We start from the raw sequence: 23,702 nt of genomic DNA, 5'->3' as shown, positions 1-23,702 counted from the left end.
TGAGCCTTTTACTTTCTCTTAGATGCTGGCCGGAACCTAAATATACATTTTCAGGCACTTTAAGCTTCCATATTCTTTTTATAAATTCTCCTACATTCCAGCCATGTTGCTACTTGCCATGATGTGGTTGACTCCCAGTCTAGATTAACTCAAAAGACATGCCCCATTTGTACCATCTTTCTCCTTTCTCCACTGGGAAACTGATACTCACTCTGGTGATAAGATATCTGTGCATAGTAAAAGGAGTTTGAGTAATTTGAATTGGAGCCGGGAATCACATGTCTGAATAGTGACATTTGATAAATAGAGTTTAGAAATCTGAAAATGACATATTTTATGTTTGGAGGAGATGAAACGCTGAAGGAAAATAATATCAGATTGAAAAAAAATGTAATAATTTGGTCAGTTGTAATTAGTGAATGATTGGTGACTTTTTGATTCTTCCAATGACTTTAATCAAGTCAATGAGAAGTCTAAATTATATGGATTAATATGTATTATGCTATGTTGAATAGTTGCTCCCCCAAAGAAACATCCTTGTTGAACTCTATGCTGTTGTATTTATATAATGCAACTGTCTTTGAAGATGTAACTAAAGTATCTTGAGATGAAAATACTGTAGTCTTATAGTGTCCCAAAACCACGAGAATTTAAACAGAATGGAAGATACACAAAGAAAGGCATAAAAACAAGCCATGAAATGCTGGCAGCAGAGAGTTGATTAATGTATTTGTAAGTCAAGGGAATCCAGACCTTTCTGAGAGGCAGAAAAACATAGAGAAGATCCTGCGACAAACGAGAAGTGAATGTTCTGATACCTGGACTGGATTAAAAAGTGTGGCAGAATCAATTTTTATTTCCAAGTATCCTTGACATGATTTGTTCTACCAGGTCTAGTCTTCTGGTATTCCTCTTCAACTAAGAGCATCACTAGATTAGTTCAATTAAGGATTTATCAGGTAATTAAAAACGGTAAATAAAATAAAAATCATGAAGCTAACCATTAAAGCAATACTTTAATGTTTGTTTCACGTGAAAATGGGATAGTAGGACATGTAAACAAAACCAAGTAACTCATTAGTAGAAGAATCTGAAAAATGTAATTTTTTTAATTTTTGTAAAATATGATTTATAGCAACCACTTCCTAGGTTATAAAAAGGTCAATAAATTCTTATGAAGCATTTAGTTCTAAAATAGACATTAAATAACATGGTGAGTCTATGTTTTAGGTACTGGATAAAGAATTAGGGTTTGTTTTGTTACAATTGGTAATACATTGCATGGTTAATAGCTTCTAAAATCAACATCAATTTGCATAACAGGACAATAAAAACAAGGAGATTACATGGCCCATCTGGACTTAATGTAAAATATAGCTGTCTATTCATTTTTCTCCCTTTATAAAATGTGCATAATTAATAATCCAAAAGGTTGTAATTTTATAGGCTGGGCTGTGGACTCTAGAGAAACCAGACAGGAAACTAGAAGTTACTGCCAAATAAATAGACTTCATCACCTTGGCTTCATCAACACAATGAAAATGTTTAAGGCTTGTTTTTGTCAACTAAAAGATAATGTCAAATGATTGTCTTTGAGTAAATCTTTGGAAAAATTGTTTACCATTATGACCATTTTTGCAGTTTGAGAAAATGCGTGTTATTCCTGATAATTTTTTATTCCTGTGTTCAAGGATATTGAATGATTGCCAACTCAGTAATTCTTTAGATTCTACTTCTAGAGGCAACATTCTAACAGATAATTGATAGATTTTTATAAAGCTTTTTTGTTGCAAGCAGAGTACAGTAGTATGATGTCAGTACTCTACTTAAATATACAACATAGTATAATTTTAAAAGCAACATCACAATAAACTAATTTCATGTATAATAAAAAATTCAAAGAAAAGTTAATATTCAGTGAAATATTTTCACAGGATCTTGCTCTTCTAATGTAAATGGTAAGTAAAATAATAAGAAAGGTGTAAAAAATAAAACCCATTTTTAAGATTTCAAAACCATTTCTTTCTATCAAAATGAATAGGAAGAAGAAAGCAAGCAATGACTATTTTTAAAACTAAGTCTTTAAAACAAATGTCACACTCATGGAATACCCTTATTGACCTGATGTTCAATTTAGTTTTATTTTCAATGAAAACTTTAATAGACATATTAAAGGACATTTCCTTTACATACTGTAAAAGGAAATTTACAAATATTAGTTGGTTGGTTTTATGTTTGCTTAAAACAGGTATAGCTCACATTACGGTAGTCAGTATGAGTGGAGAAAGAACACAAGCTGTGTATTAAAATTTTAAGAGAATTCAAAGTCTACTGATTTCTTATCAGTTTTTCCTAGAATTAATATCATTATAGCTTAGAATTCAGCTTCTCCTTAAGGAAGAGCATTTACCCTAATGAATGGGAAATGGCCATGTACTTGGTGGTTCAAAACTATGCTGACTGCTGTGACTGATTTTGCTACTAGCTTGCTTTATGTCTTTCCTTCAAAAAGTTATCAGGGCTCAATATTTTTTTTGTAATATAGATTTAATACTCTGTCTGTTTCATAAACTTGTTTTTTAAAATAAACATAGAGGAAAAATACATGCAGCTTTGTTTTTTAAGCTTGTAAGTATAGATGTAAGTTGAAATTCAATAAAGAAAAATGAAATAATCTTAGAGACATTAATAGAAGAGTCTTAAGTAATATTATAAAACTGAGGCTTCTGGAAATATAAAGGCGGAAAGGTGGTTAAAGTTACCAGGAGTCTTCAAGTGGTCAAGCCTTGTATAAGAGTCAGAGGCAGCTTCAAACTCAAATTTGAGTTAATAGAGCAGAAAAACTAACTGTTGGACAGAAAGACACCTAGCACGGTCTGCTTCCACTAGGAGAGGAGAGAGGGCTCCAGCTTGTCATTTTACTTGATTTCACTCAGAGAGAAATCTTGTGATAGCTATTCATTGTTGTTTATCAATTTGCCTATATCTGGAATTAACTAAAACCCAAAATTGTACACCTAGCAAAAATTTTTCCTTAATTTGAAGTTGGGAGATTTACTTGTATTCCAGATCTTTGAGGCAGGTAGACACACCTTTAATCCAGAACCTACTGGTTGTTTTGGATACCCTTTCTGTAAGAATATATATATATATTACAAAGGTGTTTTTGAGCTTGTGGGAAACTGGTGCACGTGCACGCATACACACACACACACACACACACACGTACTCGCGGTCTAGGTCTGATGGTCTATTATATTAAGATATATATATATCTTAATTTGAATATATATGTGCACTCGATTATTTAGGGGAGTTAGTTAATATATTTATGTGCAGGATGAAGCTTTTATTTTTTGCCTGCTTGCTCTTTTGTTGTTAGAAAGGATATTTGTACATTGGCACTATAGCCTACTTCTTTGGGATGCAGCATATGCTGAAGACCAGCTGAGACAGCCACCACCATGGACTGAACAACTATATTCTTGTACTTTCCATTCATAGGCAGACATTGTTATATCAATTGGACCACAGAATATAAACCATCCTAATAAATCCTCTTTAAACACACACACTCACACATACACACACACATGCACACATACACACACGTACACACACACATGCATACACACACATACACACATACTCACACATAAACACACATACACACACACATACAAACACATATAAACACACACACACTCATATAAACACACATACTCACACATAAACACACCCATACACATACACATACATACACTCACACATGCAAACACACAAACAAACAAACATACATACACACACACCACATATACACACATACACACACATACACACACATACACGAATAGAGAGTCCTTCTAATAGTTACTTTTCTCTAGAGAACCTTGACTAATATGAACTTAGTTGTCAGTTATTCTGAGGATTGTAATTCTTAGTTCATACCTAACATATTAGAGAGAAAACAAACTGATCAAAATGATCCTGTATTAAAATGGGGCAAGAAGTGAAATATTATACTAAATTGTTGATTGATTGATAATAGTACTTATAGTGTTTTTCAACAGATAATGAAAAATTTATGGGGAATTTGCTTCTGCAAAATAAATTTGCTTCTGCCAAATTATACTGTTTGCAGAGATAAAGGATATAATTGTTGTTCAAGAATGAATCTCTTTCATAGTGTTTGCCTCTAAAGTATTATCCTGTCTTTTATATCTAAGTGTGATTGATGCCATAGAAAATAATGACTTGAAACATCATGTTCTAGCTGAAAGCTGCAGAAAACTGTGAATGAAAGCTGACAAGCTTCAGAAAGGCTAAGGCACTTTTGCAGACTTTAGGAAATCAGATGTCTACTTTAAAACACAGTCATGGTCAGAAGTAGGTCACATGAAACCTGATCACAAAGATGCTAAATAATGCCAATTACAGATATTACAAAGGTGTTTTTGAGCTTGTGGGAAACTGGTGCACGTGCACGCACACACACACACACACACACACACACACACACACACACACACGTACTCGCGGTCTAGGTCTGATGGTCTATTATGAGCTGTATGAAAGTGATGCCTTCAGGTAGTTTGATGTAGTAAAAAATTGTGGCCTCTGTTTTATAACAACCACTGAAAGGCAAGTAATAGAGAAGTGTTACCAGGGAGTGGGCTATTGATGTGAAGAACCTTACAATGGGGATTTTCTGGAGGAATGTGGATATATGATGTCCTTAGGCATTCTCTTCTCTAATTTATGACAACCCTCATATCCACTTAATATGAACTTGAGAGTCACATACTCCAGTTCAAGCCTCCCATGTTTACCTTCCAATGTTATTGCTTATGTACTGTGTACAGCCCTTCTTGTTTCTAGCCCTCTGTATTTCTCAGTGTCCATAATAGGTATGCAGTGGAAATCGTATCAACAGCATTTTCTTTGCTCTGAAAGTAAAAAGTACATTTAATGAAGGAATTGAAACTAATTATTACTGTAGTTTTTTTGTCTTGTGCTGTAACTGTGGTGCTCAGTATGATGCAAATGACCTCACATACCTAAAGTCTGGTTTTAGTTTTCAACAGTACAAATAAAAAAGGAGTTGATGGAGATATAATAAAATTCCCCATTGAACACATTTATATTTGAGAACAATCAGGTTTTGAAAATATTCATTGTAAATATTTAAAAAAATGCAACACAATTAAAGACATCCTTTTGTTTTCTAAATATTTTGCATATGGGTTATAAATATTTTATAAAATGCATTTTTATATTCTGTGAAAACTTATAATTCACATTTATAGTATTTATAAATTTGACACCACACCTGCCAAATATACTAGGGAATAAGATATGTCAATCCTGTCTGTGTCCATAGATTTCACAAAGATTTCAATGCACATACACACAAACACACACACAGACACACACACACACACTGGACAGTGATAAGGTTGTTAAAGTTTTTCTTTTAATAACTCTGGTTCAGCTTTTATGTAATTTTAAATGACTTTAGAGTGTTCTACAAGTACTGCTTCTGAAATTCATACTTTATACATGAGTATCACTAATCACCTTTCTGAAGCACAAAATATTATTTAGATTAATTGAATTTACTTGTTTTGTCCAGGAAGTTTTTAATTCAAGGTTTTTGTTTGTTTTGTTAACAATTAATTCAATCCCCAAACAATAAATATAGCAAAACTGGTAACAATGGCAATCATAAACGCGATAATATTGACAGGTAGATCTAATTCATGATGTTTTTGTTTGAAGGCTTGTAAACAAAATGATGCTACTAATTTCAAATGAGAAGTTAAGAAGTTTTTCCACCAAAAATACTGTGAGCTAATTCTTTGGTATTACTGCAAAGTCTTAATTTGACTGGTAAAATGTTTTTAATGAATGAATATGGAAAACTTTCATCTTTAATCATGGACACCTATTGTGATTTAGTGATGCTTGAGTACTTCTAAATCACTTGAGTCACTGTATCCTTGCTGACTTTTATATTGGGGGACATAATCTCTCAGAATTTCTAAGACCCATTGATAGGCACAGTAGTAATTGTTAGGAAAAATTCTCCAAGATGTGAAACAATATTAACATAGTATACATTGGTTTAAAACATCAATAGTTACCCCCACTACATTCTAAACTTTTCATATATCAATGGACAAACAAGTATTCCTGATCATGACTTTAGGTCTAAAACCAACAAACATAACTCCCTTTGTCATGTATAAATTCAATAGGGGGATCTGTTTTTTTTTTATTATTTCAAATGCATTTTATTTTTTCTTTGCATGTCTATGTTTTTTGGTTTGTGTATGTTTGTGGTATATAAGCACATGCATGATGAGGAGCATAGGAGTCAGAAGAGTCTAATAGATTCTGTGTATCTGAAGTTCCAGGAAGATATTAACTGCTGGGATTTGGAGTCTGTGAACTATAATCTGCTCCTCTGGAAGCATAGTAAGTACTACTAAACAACGATCTACCTCTGTAGTCTCTAGTACATTAGAAGGCTCTTAATAGAAGTGTCTGAGGAATCCCAGCTCACCAAGCCATGAGTTTAGGGCATGTTTGGATGCAAATCTTACAATTCCACATTCCTACTGACTTCTGTTAAGAAGGATTTTATGATATGGCTCTACCTGCAACTGCTCACTCACTATAGAATATCTACATGGTTCCTGGACATATCATATAGATCATCATGCGTATGAATCTGAATCTATACTACTTTTTTCTTTCTCTAACTTAACACAATTGTTTATTTATGGGATTTGCATATACAAGGCTTGGGTGTTCTCTCCATGATGACCTCATTACCAGAACTTAGTAAGTCATCAACTTTGGGATCAAACGTAGAACATACATCTTCTGCAGTGAAGACTCATTTGTATAGGAGTGTTACTAACTAGAGAAGGATATGATTGGATAAAGTGATACAGTCCCCATGTCTATAACATTTGTGCTGTGAGTGCTATTTATATGATATAGACATAGATTTTGGCTTAGAACTATATTTAAATACTGTCATCATTATCCCAGGCTTTTGTGGAAAACTTCAAGGAAAACAATTAAAAATTTTCAAGCTAATGAGGAGGCAGAGAGGAGCACAGAGTGTCTATACTGGAAATATGAGGTGTTGTAGAAGTCAAAGGAAGAGGCAATGTGAGATGAGGGAAGTGCATAGTTGAAATAAGTTTATGCAAGATAAAGACCAGAAAGAATCCACTTGGTAAGACGAACTCAATAGTGACCTTAACATGACCTGGATTCATGCTGTAAGTGAGGTAGACTTCAGCCTGATGTGGTTGCTGGTGACAGCACAGGGGGGAAGGACAGGAATAAAGAATCTGACAGAAGACTCTCATTACAAACATTAAAAAGGATTTTGAGAAACAAACTGTGTTTGCTTTAGCAGTAAGTAGAGTCAAAGGAGAGATAAGTTCAGATAAGAAATACAAGTACAAAGTTGTGTTTTAATGAAACTGGTCTAGTTTGTAAGGATAAAAGTAGATTATACAGGACAAAAGGTAGTTTTGCAAAAACAAATTTTGTGAATACTGCCCAAGGCACACATTGAACAGCCTAGGTGGAAAGACACTCTACATGCTTTAACAAAGAATAAATAGATGTTAATCTAATTTGAATCCTTGATTTTCTATTGGAGTGTTAAGGGGACTCATTTATGAAGATTTCTGTTTCTTCCAGATAAATTTTTCAACTCCAGTGTGTTATGGAGGAATGAGGATTTGGGGAAAAGAGTGAGAAAATAAGAAAGTAAAAATTATCATTGGAGAGTCAGTCAAACTGGCTATTTACACAATTATTCTATTCAGGGAAATTTAACAGTCATTTAGGATACATATTCAGAAATGTTCTTCTGAATTTAGACAGAAAGAAAATACATGAAGTGCGTCTGTAAGATCCTAGAGAATTGACTAAAGGTGATGTTGGGACACAATAGAGTTACTACTTAAATAGTCCCCTAACTTCATAGCTACTTTACATGTCAGTAGAATAAGTCAGAAGGATTATATGAAACAATGAACACTGTAAGTGAATGGGTTGAAGATCTTAACACATCCTATCCTCAATAATTAATCTCTAATTGCCATTGAAATTCTGAATAATAATTTTGATTTCCTTGCTTAATGAATTAGCCATGCAAACAGTTGTAAATTCCCCATGTTGGACACCAAGATGAGCTACCCAAAGATTCTCAAGAATGCCTTCCTTTTAAGCTGAAGAGTAATCCTTTAGTCAGGAGATCTTTCGGTTCTCATTAAATTCAAGGACTTTCAAGAAATGGACAACTGCGTTGCCTAAAATCATATTCACTCTAGGGTTGCCATCATCCAAAGAGGTAGGATTTGGCCTTTGTAGCACAGTGTGGACACAATATTAGATAGGCACTCCTTCTCAGGGAACATCTTTAAGCTTATCTATCCCTTTAAACTTTATAGTCAATTGCCTAAAGGCTTATCCAACATAGACTGAATTTTCACCCCTAACTATGTCTCTTAATATGACTACATTATTGGTCAGCCGTAATCTAAATATCTAGACAGCTTCAAAACTTTTTGAGAAATGGCCTGATGCTATAGGTTTCCATTCTATAAATCTTATGAATTTATTACATGCATAAAATTTAATGTCACATAAAATCATTTTCAGTCTATGCATACAAATAAACTTGTTTCAGGGTATCTCCTATTCCAATGATAACCACTTTTTATGTAAATAATTTAATGCCTGAGAAAAATCTAAGTTTTGCAACAATAGTGGTCCCAAGCAGTTAAGAGATATTCAAGGTTTAGTCACTTAGGGGGAAATGACAAGCTCAATAAGATTTTTAAGATCGATCCTTAATCTAATTTTGGTCCATTATTATAAAAAAGAAATTAGCTCTCTCTCCCTCGTCTTTTTCTTTCTCTCTCTCCTCTTCGTCTCTTTTCATGAAGGATGGTGTTATGTGAAGGGCCTAGAAGAATCAAGAACTACATGTTTATAAGACATCAAGATTCATCTTACTAGTAGTCAGGCCTAAGTTTTGCTTTCTCCCTAAATTCTAACATTTGGACCAACACAAACGAAATGATCCACAGTCACTTCTTTCGTCAATAGTGAGATATCCTGTCACCCAAATATTTACCTCTATCTATAGACAAATAGCCTTCTCCTTCACTAACTACCTAATAGCCTGTGTGTGTGCATGTGTGTACATGAGTGTGTGCATGTGTATGTGCATGTGTGTGTGTGTGCATGTGTGTGTGTGTGTTAAAGTCACATAAGTTTATGGCCTGACTCTCCCCCATTAGACTATAGAGTCTGTGACAATAAGGAATGTACCTTAAACATTTTCCTGCAAATATTTTAGCTTCATTTGTTTTTAGTGTGCAATGTTTTTATTTATTTGATAGTTTTTTCACAATAAAATAAAATGAAAGAAAAAATGTGATACATGTGACAAGCGTGAATTATATTTTGTAATACTTTTCTTTTTTCAGTATATTGTTTTGGTTTTGTTAACTGTCTTGGGACTGAGTTTGCCCAAATACCATAAATATTCTGTTAAGAACAATTTCAGCACTGGGAATTTCTAGCACAATAGTCTTGTTTTTCAACAGAGTTTAAAACAGATTGCTTTGTGTTTAATGATGTGCCTTATGTATTGGTGTCGGAACAACATAGCACACCAAACAGGTAGAGTCACAACAGCCAGCAGTTTTCAAGTGATCAGAGAGACTTGGTGTCAAAATGTGCCCTTGCAATACATTTTCCTCCCATTTGAAATTGTAAATGTGCTCTTCACAGATCACTCACTGGCTCTACTCTATTCCATTCAGTTCTACCCTTAATCCTGCTTTTGACTGTTTTATTTCTAGTCTTCTGTCTTATCTCATATCCTATGGATGCATCCAGGATGTTAAAATAAGTAATTCTCCTTTCAAAATGGTTTGGTGGTAAGGAAATTCTAAATTTAGGAACTCTAAGAACTTTTTTGCATGTTTGTTCATTTTGTTTATTTAATTACACCTTAATCTACTCTTTCAGAAGAATAAACTGTTGCTTAGTTTCAGAAAAGTTAAATCTTATAAACTGAAAATTAGAAACTTGTAAGTTATGTCTAAACTTGGTAAGGCATCACCAAATATGGACAGCAGTCTTAAGTGGAGACCAGATTGCTAGATAATATCCACACACAAACTACCTTGACCATAATTTCCTGATGTGTTTCTTGTAAATGTGAAGAACAAAACACGTTGTGCCATCTGTCTTGTTTCCACACATTCTTAGAGAGCTGGAAAAGTTTATGGTGCTGATGTTTAGAGGAAGCACTTAGAGAGTGCTTACGTAGCTTTAATCCCTCCACTGGCCACAGGTCCATAAAACCGGATTAACTTTTTCCATAATTAACTTTTATGGTTTTGTCCAGCTACTAACAGAATAAGCTTTACATCATTTTGACAACATTCAGGACAAGTTCTACATTTTTGTTGTTATTCTTTACATAATGTGATACATAATATTTACCTGGAGGTATTTAAAAAAAAAAAACAAAGAAAAATGCTGAAATTAATTTCTTATTATTTTTTTACCTGGCACATTCATATACAAAAGAATAAACACAATTAGCACATCTTTGTTGTCTTCTAACTATACAGCATGCAACTTATTGTGTCAAGAACTCCTGCATCAAACGCCTAGAGCCTGTTGCTATCTATTAATTAGGCAATTTGCTTTCTCAGTGGGTCTAAGCATGGGAAACGCCAATGACTAGCTATCACTGGAGTAGACCTTCAAACCGGTTTCTCACTCATTTCAAAGTTCTGCTGAGATGTCTGACTATCCTTACATACCTGAGGTGGTATGTAGTATGCTGCCTTTAAGAATTTCTTTTTAGAACTTCTTTCTTTCTTTCTTTCTTTTTGAGACAGGGTTTCTCTGTACAGCCTTGGCTGTTCTGGAACTCACTCTGTAGACCAGGCTGTCCTCGAACTCAGAAATCCACCTATCTCTGCCTCCCAAGTGCTGGGATTAGTGTGAGTCACCACTGCCCGCCTTCTTTTTAGAAATAACAAGAAAACAAACAAACAAACAAAAAACCCCAAACCTCATAAAACACTACCACTAAACTGTCTCTCCTCTGTGATTTACTGTATTTTGCTGTGCAATAGTATTTCTTGTTGTGCTGAAGGCATTATTACTACTATGAGGGAATAAGATAAACAAATAAAGGGAAAGAGAAAGAGGAAGATATGCTGGAGTAGAATAAAAGAGACAATGATAGGAAACAGGTAAAAGTAAAGCCAGTTCACTGATTAACAACTGACCACAATCTTCTCCTATATTAGACTCCTTTATCTGATAAACTAATCACAGCTTTTCCTTCCAGCAAACAGAGTAGAGTATCTCAAAAATAAAAATCAATGAAGTAAAGCAATACGATTGTGCAGGAACTTTTGGACCATACAAAAGTTAAATTACCATGTTTGCTTTGCCTCAGTCCACTTTAGGGGCCTGCAGAGGCTAGGATGCATGAGAATTTACCCTAAATGAGTGGGGAAACCTAATTCTCATGAGCTTTTATGCTTAACGAATTTAAACAGGTTATGATCATCAGATTTTATTCAGTCGCATCTTCAATGTTTTGATAGGGTTTTTATTATTTTATTCATATGAGTGTGTGTGTGTGTGTGTGTGTGTGTGAGTGTGTGTGAGTGTGTACACACATGGGCCATTGTGAATTTACGTGTGCCCACAGAGGACAAAGGGCATCAGATCCCCTGGAAATAGAGTTCAGGTGATTTTGAGACATCTAATGTAGATGTTAGAAAATGAACCTGGATCCTCGGCAGGAACAGTAATCACTCTTAACTGGGAGGCCCTCCCTTCAGTCTCTACAGTCATAGTTTTGAAAACAATCAGTAGTTTAAGAAAGGCATGCCTTTTATCAAGCCAGGCATTAAACTTGCTACTAGTGTTTGGATTTTATCACCGCACTTGTTAATTAACTCCAGATGGGATTTCAGGTGGAAGTTATCAGTGGTCTAGAGGCAGTAATCCATCTGCAGACATGAGACAAGGCAACAGTAATTTATAATAGAAAAATATTAAGCCTCCTTGGAGCCAAATGTTTCTACTGCATGTTGGCACCATAGGGGCACTGGGATGCTGTGCTGGTCAGATTTCCCACCAGTTGAATCACTAAAAGAATGAGGTTTTCTCAAAATGTTTCCTTGTTGTTAACTTCTGAGTTTCTTTAAAAGCATATCTAAACAAACTAACACCCAGCCAGTGTTGTAGATTCTCCCACTATGATATTTCACTGAGAATGACACTGGAATTTTAAAAGTTTAAAATCAAACTCATATGTTAATAGTTTTAGATTTATCTATCACCTTAGTCATCCACATTTTCATTATGGTGACTTAAACAAACACCATTGTTAATCCCTAGAGAAGTTTACCTTTCGTATACTTCAAACATGTTTCGGAAGCAGTAAGTGGATAATAGTATTTCCTTATTTAAAGGTGAATAGAGTATGTTAATAATGGTTATATGTTATGCAGTATCATAGGAAGAAATGCTCAGATCATATAATTTATTAGTAGTATCATTATTATTATCACCACTAAGACTATGTTTAATTTATAAATATTAACTATGTTCCAAACAGATGTTAATCTTATTAAATCACTGATCTGACAGCTATGACCATCCCAACTGTACATAGGTATTTGGGAAACAAATTTCTTCCTGTCTTTTTTTTTTCTTTAAGTTTTTAAATCCAGATTAGAATTGAATGAGTCATCACAACTAATTGACAACAAACTAAAATTTAAGCCATAAACATAAAAAGGATCCAATCTTGTGAAGGCTGACTTCAGATCTCAAGAGGCAATCAAGATATGCTTGCTAATTTCATTGACCAGGCTGACCAGGATGAGAGGTAAATTTTCAGTAAAATATCAGTCTAGATTTCTTTGTGGAAATATTTGACAGGTGAGATTAAAATTTAAATCACAAACACTCCTTGGAATTTAATGGCTCACATGGAAAACTTTAATATTCTAGAAACACCATAAATTAAAAAGATCTTTATCTAAACTGTGTCTTATCCACCTCTCATAATGAACTACAAAGCTTAGGAATACCATGTCAGGTATCTATTTTTAGTATACTTTGAGACTTTTCCAAAGATTCTGTATAACAGGTCGTTTCTTTTATGAAGCATCACAGGAACATTATGTGCCACACATTATATGTGGTGAAAGATTAAAAAATTAAAGCCAAAAGACAAAAATAAATTCTGTATAATACTTTTCCTGTGACATGTTTAATCCTAATGATTGTGATGCTGAGACAAGAGTATTGCTGTCAACTTGATGCTAGATTGAGATAGAGGGAAAGTTTATCAACAACATAAAACAAAGCAAAATATTTGGGAAGACAATTGAGTTGTTTTTGTGGTGGTCGTGGTGGTGATGATGGTGATGGTGGTGGTTGTGGTGGTGGTGGTGGTGGTGGTGGTAGTGGTGGTGATGGTAGTGATGGTGGTAATGATGGTGATGGTGGTGGTTGTGGTGGTGGTGGTGGTGGTGATGATGGTGATGGTGGTGGTTGTGGTGGTTGTGGTGGTGATGGTAGTGATGGTGGTGATGATGGTGATGGTGGTGGTTGTGGTGGTGGTGGTGGTGGTGATGGTGGTGATGATGGTGATGGTGGTGGTTGTTGTTGTTGTGGTGGTGGTAGTTATTATTGTTATTGTTAAGTCCTATGCTCCTTCATTGCCGAAATCTTTTATTACCTCTGATTGTTTTTACTGAATTGCACTGAATAAATGCAGACAGGGTAGACCGTTTGCCTTAAGCCTGATCTTAGTGGGAAGTGCTTGAGATTCTTTCTATACAGCATGATGGTGGCCATAGGTTTGCCAATTAAAGTCTTCATTATTCGGAGGTGATATCTCTCCATTCCTCACTTCATTGAGCTAGAATATCAGCAAGTTAAGCAATTTATGTACTCAAGTATTACTACAGAAACATCACAGAAATCCTGACTATTTATGATGGGGAGTGAGGCATCCCTCCTTAATGATGAGGAGTGCATCCATTCTCCAGGGCTTCTCATTCTTATCATGCAAATAACTTATTTCTGTTAAAGTATAAGGAAGACCATCAGGGACTATCTGACTCAGACGATGTATTCTTCTAATAGATGTGGTCAAATTTCTTGTAGAACATTTCAATAAGTTGATCATAAGAGACAAAAAATAAGCAGACATTTTTCTTAACAATAATGAAATGTAACCTAAATATTCACTTATAAAAATTGTGATGGCTTGGACTTCTTCCTTTCCAGTGTGTATCCCCTTGATATCCTTTTGTAATCTTATTGCTTTAGTTAGAACCTTGAGTACTATATTGAATTGATAGGTAGTGATGGAGCCTTGTATTGTCCCTGATTTTAGTTGGGTTGATTTAAGTTTTTCTCCATTTAATTCGATATTGGCTGTTGGTTTGCTGTATATTGCTTTTACTATACATAGGCATTGGCCTTGAATTCCTGATATTTCCAAGACTTTTAACATGCTGCGCTGTTTTGTTTTGTAAAGGCTTTTTCAGCATCTAATGAGATGATCCTGTAATGTTTTTCTTTGCATTTGTTTATATAGTGGATTACATTGATGGATTTTTATATATTGAACCATTCCTGCAACCCTGGAATGAAACCTACTTGATCATAGTAAATGATGATTTTGTTATGTTCTAGGATTTGATTTCCAAGAATTTTACTGAGTATTTTTGCATTGATAATCATAAGTGAAATTGGTCTGAAGCTCTCTTTCTTTGTTGGGTCTCTGTGTGGTTTAGGTATTAAAGTGTCTGTGGCTTCATGAATGAGTTAGGTAGTATTCCTTCTCTTTTTATTTTGTGCAATAGTTTGCAGAGAATTAATATTAAATCTTCAAAAGGTCTGGTAGAATTCTGCACTAAAACCATCTGGCTCTGTACTTTTCATTGTTGTCATTGTTTTTAATGACTACTTCTATTTCCTTAGGGATTATGGGATTGTTGAGATAGTTTTCCTGCTCTTGATTTAACTTTGGTATTTGCTATCTGTCTAGAAAATCATCCATTTCTTCTAGATTTTCCAGGTTTTTAATTATGGACTTGTGTAGTAAGATCTGACGATTTTTTAATTTTCCTCATTTTCTGTGGTTATGTTTCCCTTTACATTTCTGATTTTGTTAATTTGAATACTGTGTTGGTGCCTTTTAATTACTTTGGCTCAGGGTTTATCTATTTTGTTGATTTTCTCAAAGAACCAGTTCTTGGTTTTGTTGATTCTTTGTATCATTCTCTTTGTTTATAATTGGTTGGTTTCCATACTCAGTTTGATTATTTCCTTAATCTATTTCTTTTGGGTGTGTTTGCTTCTTTTTTGTTCTAGAGCTTTCAGCTATGCTGTTAACTTACTAGTGAAGGATCTCTCTAATATCTTTATGAGGGCACTTAGTCCTATGAATGTTCCTCTTAACACTGTTTTCATTGTGTCCCATAAGTTTGTGTACTCTATGATTTATTTTCACAATATTCCAAACACATCAGATATTGTGGATCATGATCCTGATTCTAAAGAGCAATAAGATCTAATATAGAAGTTAGGCATGTATAGATTTAACTGAAACATTGTGATATAGCAATCAATGAAATTTTCATGAAGGACGAGATGGTATTTAGGTAGAAAAAAACAAAAATCACCACCACGCTGTACTGATAAAGTCATATTCAGTTGGATAGTATTAATATTCTATTTCACATAATTTGAAGAACTATACTCGTGTTAAACAAAAGATGCAAACAAGTCTTTCAGAACATAGAATTTTGTTTATTAACCTTGTTTTACGAAGAAGGTAAAAAGCCTTCTCTACAGAAAAGGAACTCATTTCCTCTCACCCCTGCCCTCAGACTCCTGAAGGCAGAGAGAAAACCATTGTTATGCTGGATAATCTGACAGGATAAAAGGACATTTCTGTAGTGTGACAGGTTGACATTGTATCATTGAAGATGCGATTATTTTATAAATTGGTAATATCACAAACTGTCAGGCTTTCACTTCAAAGTCCTTGTCCTAAGTCAGACCTGTCTGGATCTGGGTCAGTTTCATGGAAATGACTTCGTTCCTTTTTCCTCCAAGAAACTAGTTTTGTTATTGTTTTTCTTCTTTCTTTCTCCTCTTTCTTCCTTCCTTCCTTCCTTCCTCTCTTTTTCTTTCTCTCTCTCTTTCTTTCTTTCTTTCTTTCTCTTAATTTCAGAGGGTATTTAACATTTATCTAAATGAGATTTTTAATTGATGAATTGTGACACTGACATTCAATAAAATAAATAGATAATTCATAAACAAGAATTCTTTCATTGAAGCAAAGTGTAGGACATTTGCTTTCTTAGAGTTTAACTGGCTTGTGTGACTTTGAGTTAGTCACATGTTCTTTAAAAAAAAAAGTTGAGACAGTAGATAAGCAACTGTCCTCTAAAGTTCACAGATGAGTCATGGAACATCTTTGGACTTTATTTGTTGCTTTACACATGTGAAAATCTTCAAATCTATGCTCACAAAACTGGCAATCAGTATTGTTATGTCAAAGCACTTGATTTGTTAAAAAGAACTTTGTTCATTTTTCCTGTGACTCAGCAAAGTTGTTTCAGTTTTAATCACCAGTACACAGTGAAGAACAAAGAAAATCATCAAGTAGGACATTTCATAATCTCAATATCCATACAATGGAATGCTGGTTTTGGAAATACCATCAGCTCTCCAGAATAAATGCTTCTGTTTATAATTGGCTACATAATATTTCATTATGGGACTTAGTTTTAAGGTGTGAGTATTTAAGCATTATAATCTCATCATGAGTTCCCAAAAACAGTATAAACTGGCACAGGTAAAATCATAACAAAACCAAGTTCATACAAACTGCTTATACAGTAAATATATTTAAATCAGAGAGGCTTATTTGAGTGAGAAAAGACAATAGTATATGGATAACAGAAATGAACTTTATATCTTCTGCTCTTTCTGCTTTACTTATTAAGCTGAAAGTATTTTTTTTTTGCCATTTCAATTTTTTATTCTATCTCACAAAATTACATTCCATGGCTCAGCAAGATCACTCCGTGGGTAAATATATTTGATTCAGAAAGCCGGGAGAGCTGACCTTGATCGCATAAACCAGAAGAAAGCTGGTAGGATAGAACCAAATTAATAAAGTTAACATCTGACCCTTACATGTGAGCCATAACAAAGTCAACCTCTACCATATACACCACAGACACAAAAACATACATACAAACACATACCTTCACACACACATGCACAGTCATTAAAAATTACTCTACTTTATCCTAAAGTTTCCAGCTACAAACACATTTGTGATTGTCTGTGGACTGGATATGTGTGTCCTCCCTCATGCTGATATGTGTTAGGATCTCCAGTGGAATAGTGCTTGAAGAGGGTGCTCTGGAGAGTTCAATCTGTTCTATAAGAGATTACGATGGCCATGATGGATTGTGGCCCCTTCTTCAGTTCATGTCAGAATTCTTTCTCCTTCTCGTGTAATAATATAGGGAGAAGTTAGACATCCTGGAATAGGATAATTGTCCTTGACAAGAAGCTAATAATGCTGACATTTTCATCATGACTTCCAAGCCTCCACATCTGTGTAAAATAAAGATGCAAATACCTCAAGTCTCTGATTTTTTTTCCTAGGAACTACAAATAATATATTTATTTAACAGAAAGAAAATAAAGAAAATAATGATGGCACAGAAAACAAACAGGCACATCCTGTGCTTGAGTGGACCATTTAAAAGCTGGGGCAAGCCATTTTTTCTTTGGGATTATTTCATTTTCTGTAATTGGAAAGACTTTTTCCCCCATGTTTAGGATGGACTTAAAGAGTGGATCATGTTTTATGAAGAATGAAGGAAATGAAGATACAAATTGGCAAGTTTATAAAGATCATTTTCCAGTCATCACCAGATGGTGTTTTATTCATATATACTTAATGAGCTTAGGACAATGTTGTACTATAATAACAACTATGATTAAGTTTGAAAAGAAATGATGAGTAACTAAATAAGCAATTAATAATCTAAGATAAATTTTACTAAAATCCTTGAGGAACATGAACTTGTTACATGTTAATTTAGATTGATACAGGTTAAACTGGGGGGATCTTTATTAAAATCTACCAGGTTTTCCTGTAAGAGGTTAACTACTGTATACTATACCACACACAATGACTATGAAAAAGGCTTTACCTTGTTAAATTGTAATAGCTTATTATCAAATTAGGTGTATTTAATTGTTTAATTAGTTAAATGAGATATGTATATGTGTAATTCAGTTAATTATAATTGTAGAATTATCACTGGTTACTTCCAAAGAACCCATTCTGAGAAGCCTAAGGTTTATGATATGACTCTCATCTTAACTAGCTAAGTGTTAATATTTTCATTTAACTGTTTCATTGAAATTAGTTGGAATTTGCCCAAAATAGAACCAAAAATAGCTCTCTCATAGAGAAACAATTAAATATCAGCCTAATGGGCTCTCTTTTCAATAATTCTTCAAAGCAGCATTAGAGGGATGGGAAGGTAGCTTAGTGGAAGAATGCTTAGTGAGCATGCTAAGGACCTAAATTCAATTATCTGAAAAACAAAACAAATAAAACACCAACTTTAGATTTATTCATTAGTGACAGATCTCTTCTGAGGATTAGCAATTTGTATCCAAATATGAGAACAAGCTGTGGTAAGAATTCCCTCCTCTATAAATCATAGACAGAGAGGAACTGATCACTTCCTCTCTGGCTTAGTGGAGGCTGTTCTTAAGCATAGTGTAGTGCTCAAAGAGGGGAATGTCTCATCACCTGCTGGAACACAGTGATGAATGCAGCTCATAGAAAGAACAGTCTGCATCATAAGCTCTAAGAAGAAGTGAAGAGGAATTAATATCCCTATGGGATGGCCATGAAGCAGGCGAAAGATTAAATTTCTTTTTGTTTGTTTGTTTGTTTTTTTCTTCCAATAGATTGCAAAGCCCAGGGTCCTGAGGAAGATGTGAGGTTTGATGCTTACAGACACTGTTAACTGCTTCTTACACATTCTCTTTTCCACTTCTGCTTAGATTTATTTCAAAATGCTTCCAGAAAGCCACCCTAATTCATCACAAAAGGACTAGACTGCACAGAGGCAGAATAGTTTAAACATGTGTACTTGGAGAAGAATTGAAAGGCCAGTAGAGTGGGAGAAAAATACAATAAAAATGGAAAAAAAAAGATAGCTGAACAATTTCCATACTAAATGAAAACAATAGGTATGTGTAGTGATCAGTTTCAATAAACTATGAAAAGCAGATATTTTGAATTCTTGATAATTGTCTTAGAGAATCAAGTGGAAAAGACAGAGAAAAAAAGAAGGTATCAGCAAATTCTTTCTTGTTTAGCACATAAAATAAAAGGAATAAAAAGGCAGCAGTAAGATACTGACAGAAAACAGTGTCTCCCTGAATTCCACACCCATGAATGACCTCTCAAAGTAAAATTGAATCGACATCATGGATTTTGAGTGCACTGGCCTAGATCAGGATTCTGATTTTTTGGTTAAAGATCCATCTGAATGTTGCTGGGAAAGTAATTTATGCATGTGATGGTGATTTAAACCAGCACATTCAGTCCACTCCACTGAATCTATGAAGACGAAACACATGAAATTCCTCATGGAGAAGAAAATGTGCTTCTACATTGAATTTAGACTCAATCATGCAACGTTTACTCTTCCCTTACTCTTCGGCCTGCAGTCTGTTCTTCAGAGATTATTACCCCAGATTCCATACTAAAATTCCTTATAGCCTACATTGACTGGTAAATAAACATACAATTTATGTCTGTGTTAATAATATATACATGTACATACATATACACATATACATATTATATATTGCATATACACATATGTAATATGCCTATTTATTACATATATGTACTTATACAAACACACTATTGATTTTATTTCTCCTAAGAAGAGTGATTAATACACAAGATATATTCAGAATAAAAATCATGATTCATTGCAGCACAAGAATTGTAAAGAAATTTTATAGGAAGAAGAATGCAAAATGATCAAAACATGGGTCAACAATAAATATGAGGAAATATGAGGAAATTGAGTAAATAAATGGATAAAATGTCATAAAGCTTCCAAATCAATATAATTATTGATATATTTTTGAAGAGATGCACCACACAGAAAAATCTGTCTATCATTTAGGTGTTGTTTTATTTGTGACTGGTGAGATGATAAAAAATGATTTCTGCCGGGCAGTGGTGGCGCACGCCTTTAATCTCAGCTCTTGGGAGGCAGAGGCAGGCGGATTTCTGAGTTCGAGACAGCCTTGTCTACAGAGTAAGTTCCAGGACAGCCAGGGTTACGCAGAGAAACCCTGTCTCGAAAATCAAAAAAAAAAAAAAAATGATTTCTGTAAACAGACAGTAGTACATTATCATGAGAAAGCAAGCAGAAGACAGAGAACTAGCTGCATGAGACAAGATGAACCCTGGGAAGACCAAAGTGATACCACAGGTCTATCTAAATGAGCAGAAGGGGATTTGATTTAGACACACTCAGGTTGGGGCTAATATAATTTGAAATAATTTTAAATTATGACATAACAATTTGGGCCTTCAAAATCTTTTCCCTCATGTTTTTAAACAATATGCGGGAGGAACATTTCAAGTTTTTTGTTTTATTCATTGAGAAGATTCAGTCAGTGCTCACTTGATCACAGCCTTTTGCTGTAGTAGGGCAATCAATGTGACAGAGTCCCCTGACTAAGCCTAAGGGCCACAGAATGACAGGAAGTGGTTGGGAATGAGGTCATCTCTTTTCAGGATGTAGTTTTAGTGTCCCATTTCCTTTAATTAGGTTCCATCCCATATTTTCTACCATTCTTCACAAGGGCATCATATAATGAACAGATCTATCAAGGGATTAATATATTGACTTGGTCATAACCTAACGTAGATATTTCCTTTGAGAAGTGGCACCAGATTTGGACAAGGCTGCCATAATAAACCACAGCAGTATCCTTTGACTTTAGTCACTCAAAAACAAATTTTAGAAGTGTGCTATACACAAAGATTTAGTAATTGTACAATGAAGCTGCAGGCATGATGTGATCCTAAGTCTTAGGCATATCATGGGCTGGAGAAAATAGTGTATATTCCCTCAAAAACAATTATAGAATTAGAAATGCAAATACAAATTAATTTTCACACTTTCTTTTATAACTCACAAGTATTTAGCCTTTCTTGTTCCATTTTATACATTCTAGACTGTTTTATACATTTTATATGTATGTTTATATATACATATATATATGAGCAACAACAAACCATAGTTTATATCTGAGATTTATGATTTAATATTATATATTCTAAATCAATTCCTTTGCCTGAATGTGTTTTAATTACATTTTCAACAGCCGAATAATATTCCTATGTGTACAAAGATAAATACTGCATACATGTATTGGATATATAAATCTTTTACTTTTTGACTTGTAGCTATACATTGTTTTCTAATATTCTCCTGGAATAAGGTTATTGTTTTATCTTCTGGGTTCCAGGAGTTGACCCACAAATCACACAAAGAAGGATCTCCATCAGACAGGGGTGCACATCTTAATACTGGACAATCAGGACCATAGCTCAGATGGGGGCTGAGTCACAATGATGAGCAGATTTCTTTCCCATCTTGTGAAAGAAAAAACAAACACACAAAAAAAAAATGTAGTGAGTTCATACAAACGTGTTGGGAGGGCAGCCCTGTGTTTGGCTCTGATTCCAGCTTTTTCAGACATAGCAGTTTAAATTGAGGTTTAATTTGATGGGTCCTACATAAATCTTTGTGGAATTTCTTAAGATTGACAACCTCAGGACCACAGAACAGAACAGAGTATGTGGTCAGCATGGCCCTGTTGAGTCAAGTCACTTCTCTGTCAGTGGCTGGCAGGACTGTTTCAGCAATAGTAAGACACAGGCAGCAGACATGGAAGAAAATGGCTACAGCCATGCTGGAAGGGACAGACCTCAACATATCATTTTCTAATAATCTGTCATGCTAACTTACATAGAATTTCTCTTCTAACTTTTAACTTGTCAGTGTTGTAACTGATATTTAAAATAAAAAAAAAGTTGATCACATTGCCATTTTATGCCATTTTAACATCATTTTATACAAAATATTAAAGCAATACTTACATACTTTAAATACTTTTGAGATATACTCTATGACATTGTAAACGTATGGAGATTGTGAAGTTATGTAGTGATGTTCTTCTTTGTTCAGAGTGAGAGACATTACAGTATGTTGATGCTTGGTTGGCTCTCTTACCCTGTTGCTCACACCCATGAGAGCTGCACTCTACCCATCCATTATGTATTCAACCCTTTACAGTTTTACAATTTGATTAGGAATGATACTGATATTTTTATTACAAAAATAGATTTACCCATCTTGTGTCTTTTTTTTACCTTGTCATTATTTATGAAATTATGTTAAAACCCTTTGGGGTTTACATGGCCAGATTTTAGGATTCTTAGAACTAAATAGTTTTAAGTAAGTATTTTTTCACTATTAAGTTTCTCTCTAGGTCAATGTGGTAAATTTATCCATGTACCTTACTCTCAAATAATTTTATGGTATATGCACCTAGATTTATTTTAATTAATTTATGACATTTGATTTTAATAATTTTCAAGGTTATATTTACTCGTTTATGATGCTCAGTTATTAAAGTGCACCATTACATTTAATTTTTATATAATAACCATGTTCAACACTTGGCTTCATGACTCTTTATTCATAATTCCAAACTTCAAATCTGAGTTTGTGCCTTTTTTTTTTAGTAATTTTGGCACAAGATGTTACTCCAAGGCCAGATCTGATCTGAACAGATGTGAGGCTATTTGCAGTCTTTATCTTAATTGCTGTGAATATTCATCAGTTTCACTGAGAACATTAATGGAAGTGATTACTAGGGCTCTCTACAATCTGACAAGAATGTTACCAATGTCTATTTACAAACCTTGTTGCCTTTCTCAGTCCCAAACTACTGAATTGTGGTATACCTATATGCTTTTTCAGTGGAAGATGTTGAGCACAGTTTATATATTTCAAATATGTGCTGAATTTGTATTGATTTACCTTCAGTCACTCTGCAGAACTCTTAAAAAATGATCTCTATTCTTTTCTTTAAACCAATGTTTAAAAAATGTGTACTGCATCTTTCAGGCAGGACAAATTGTAGGTTGAAGGCTTTGTGGCCAGTTTGGGGTCCCAGTCCCTCTAGTGGAAGTCTCACCTGGTTACAGGAGATGGTTAGTTTAAGCCCAATATCCCTCAATATTAGAAATCTCAGCCAGGGTCACCTCACAGATCCCTGGGAGCTTCTGTTGCACTGGGTTTCTAACTTGCCTCCTAATGCTCTCAATTCCAGTTGTCTCTTCCAGTACTCTCTTCCCACCCCTTGCTTTTCAATCTGTTCCCTCCATCTCCAGTCACCACTGTCTTCAGTTCATCACTATTTCCCCCTCCCTGGGATATTTGAGTCTTCCC

Source organism: Mastomys coucha, unplaced genomic scaffold (genome assembly GCF_008632895.1).
Source record: "Mastomys coucha isolate ucsf_1 unplaced genomic scaffold, UCSF_Mcou_1 pScaffold6, whole genome shotgun sequence".
NCBI lineage: Eukaryota > Metazoa > Chordata > Mammalia > Rodentia > Muridae > Mastomys > Mastomys coucha.
This window is presented reverse-complemented; position numbering follows the sequence as displayed.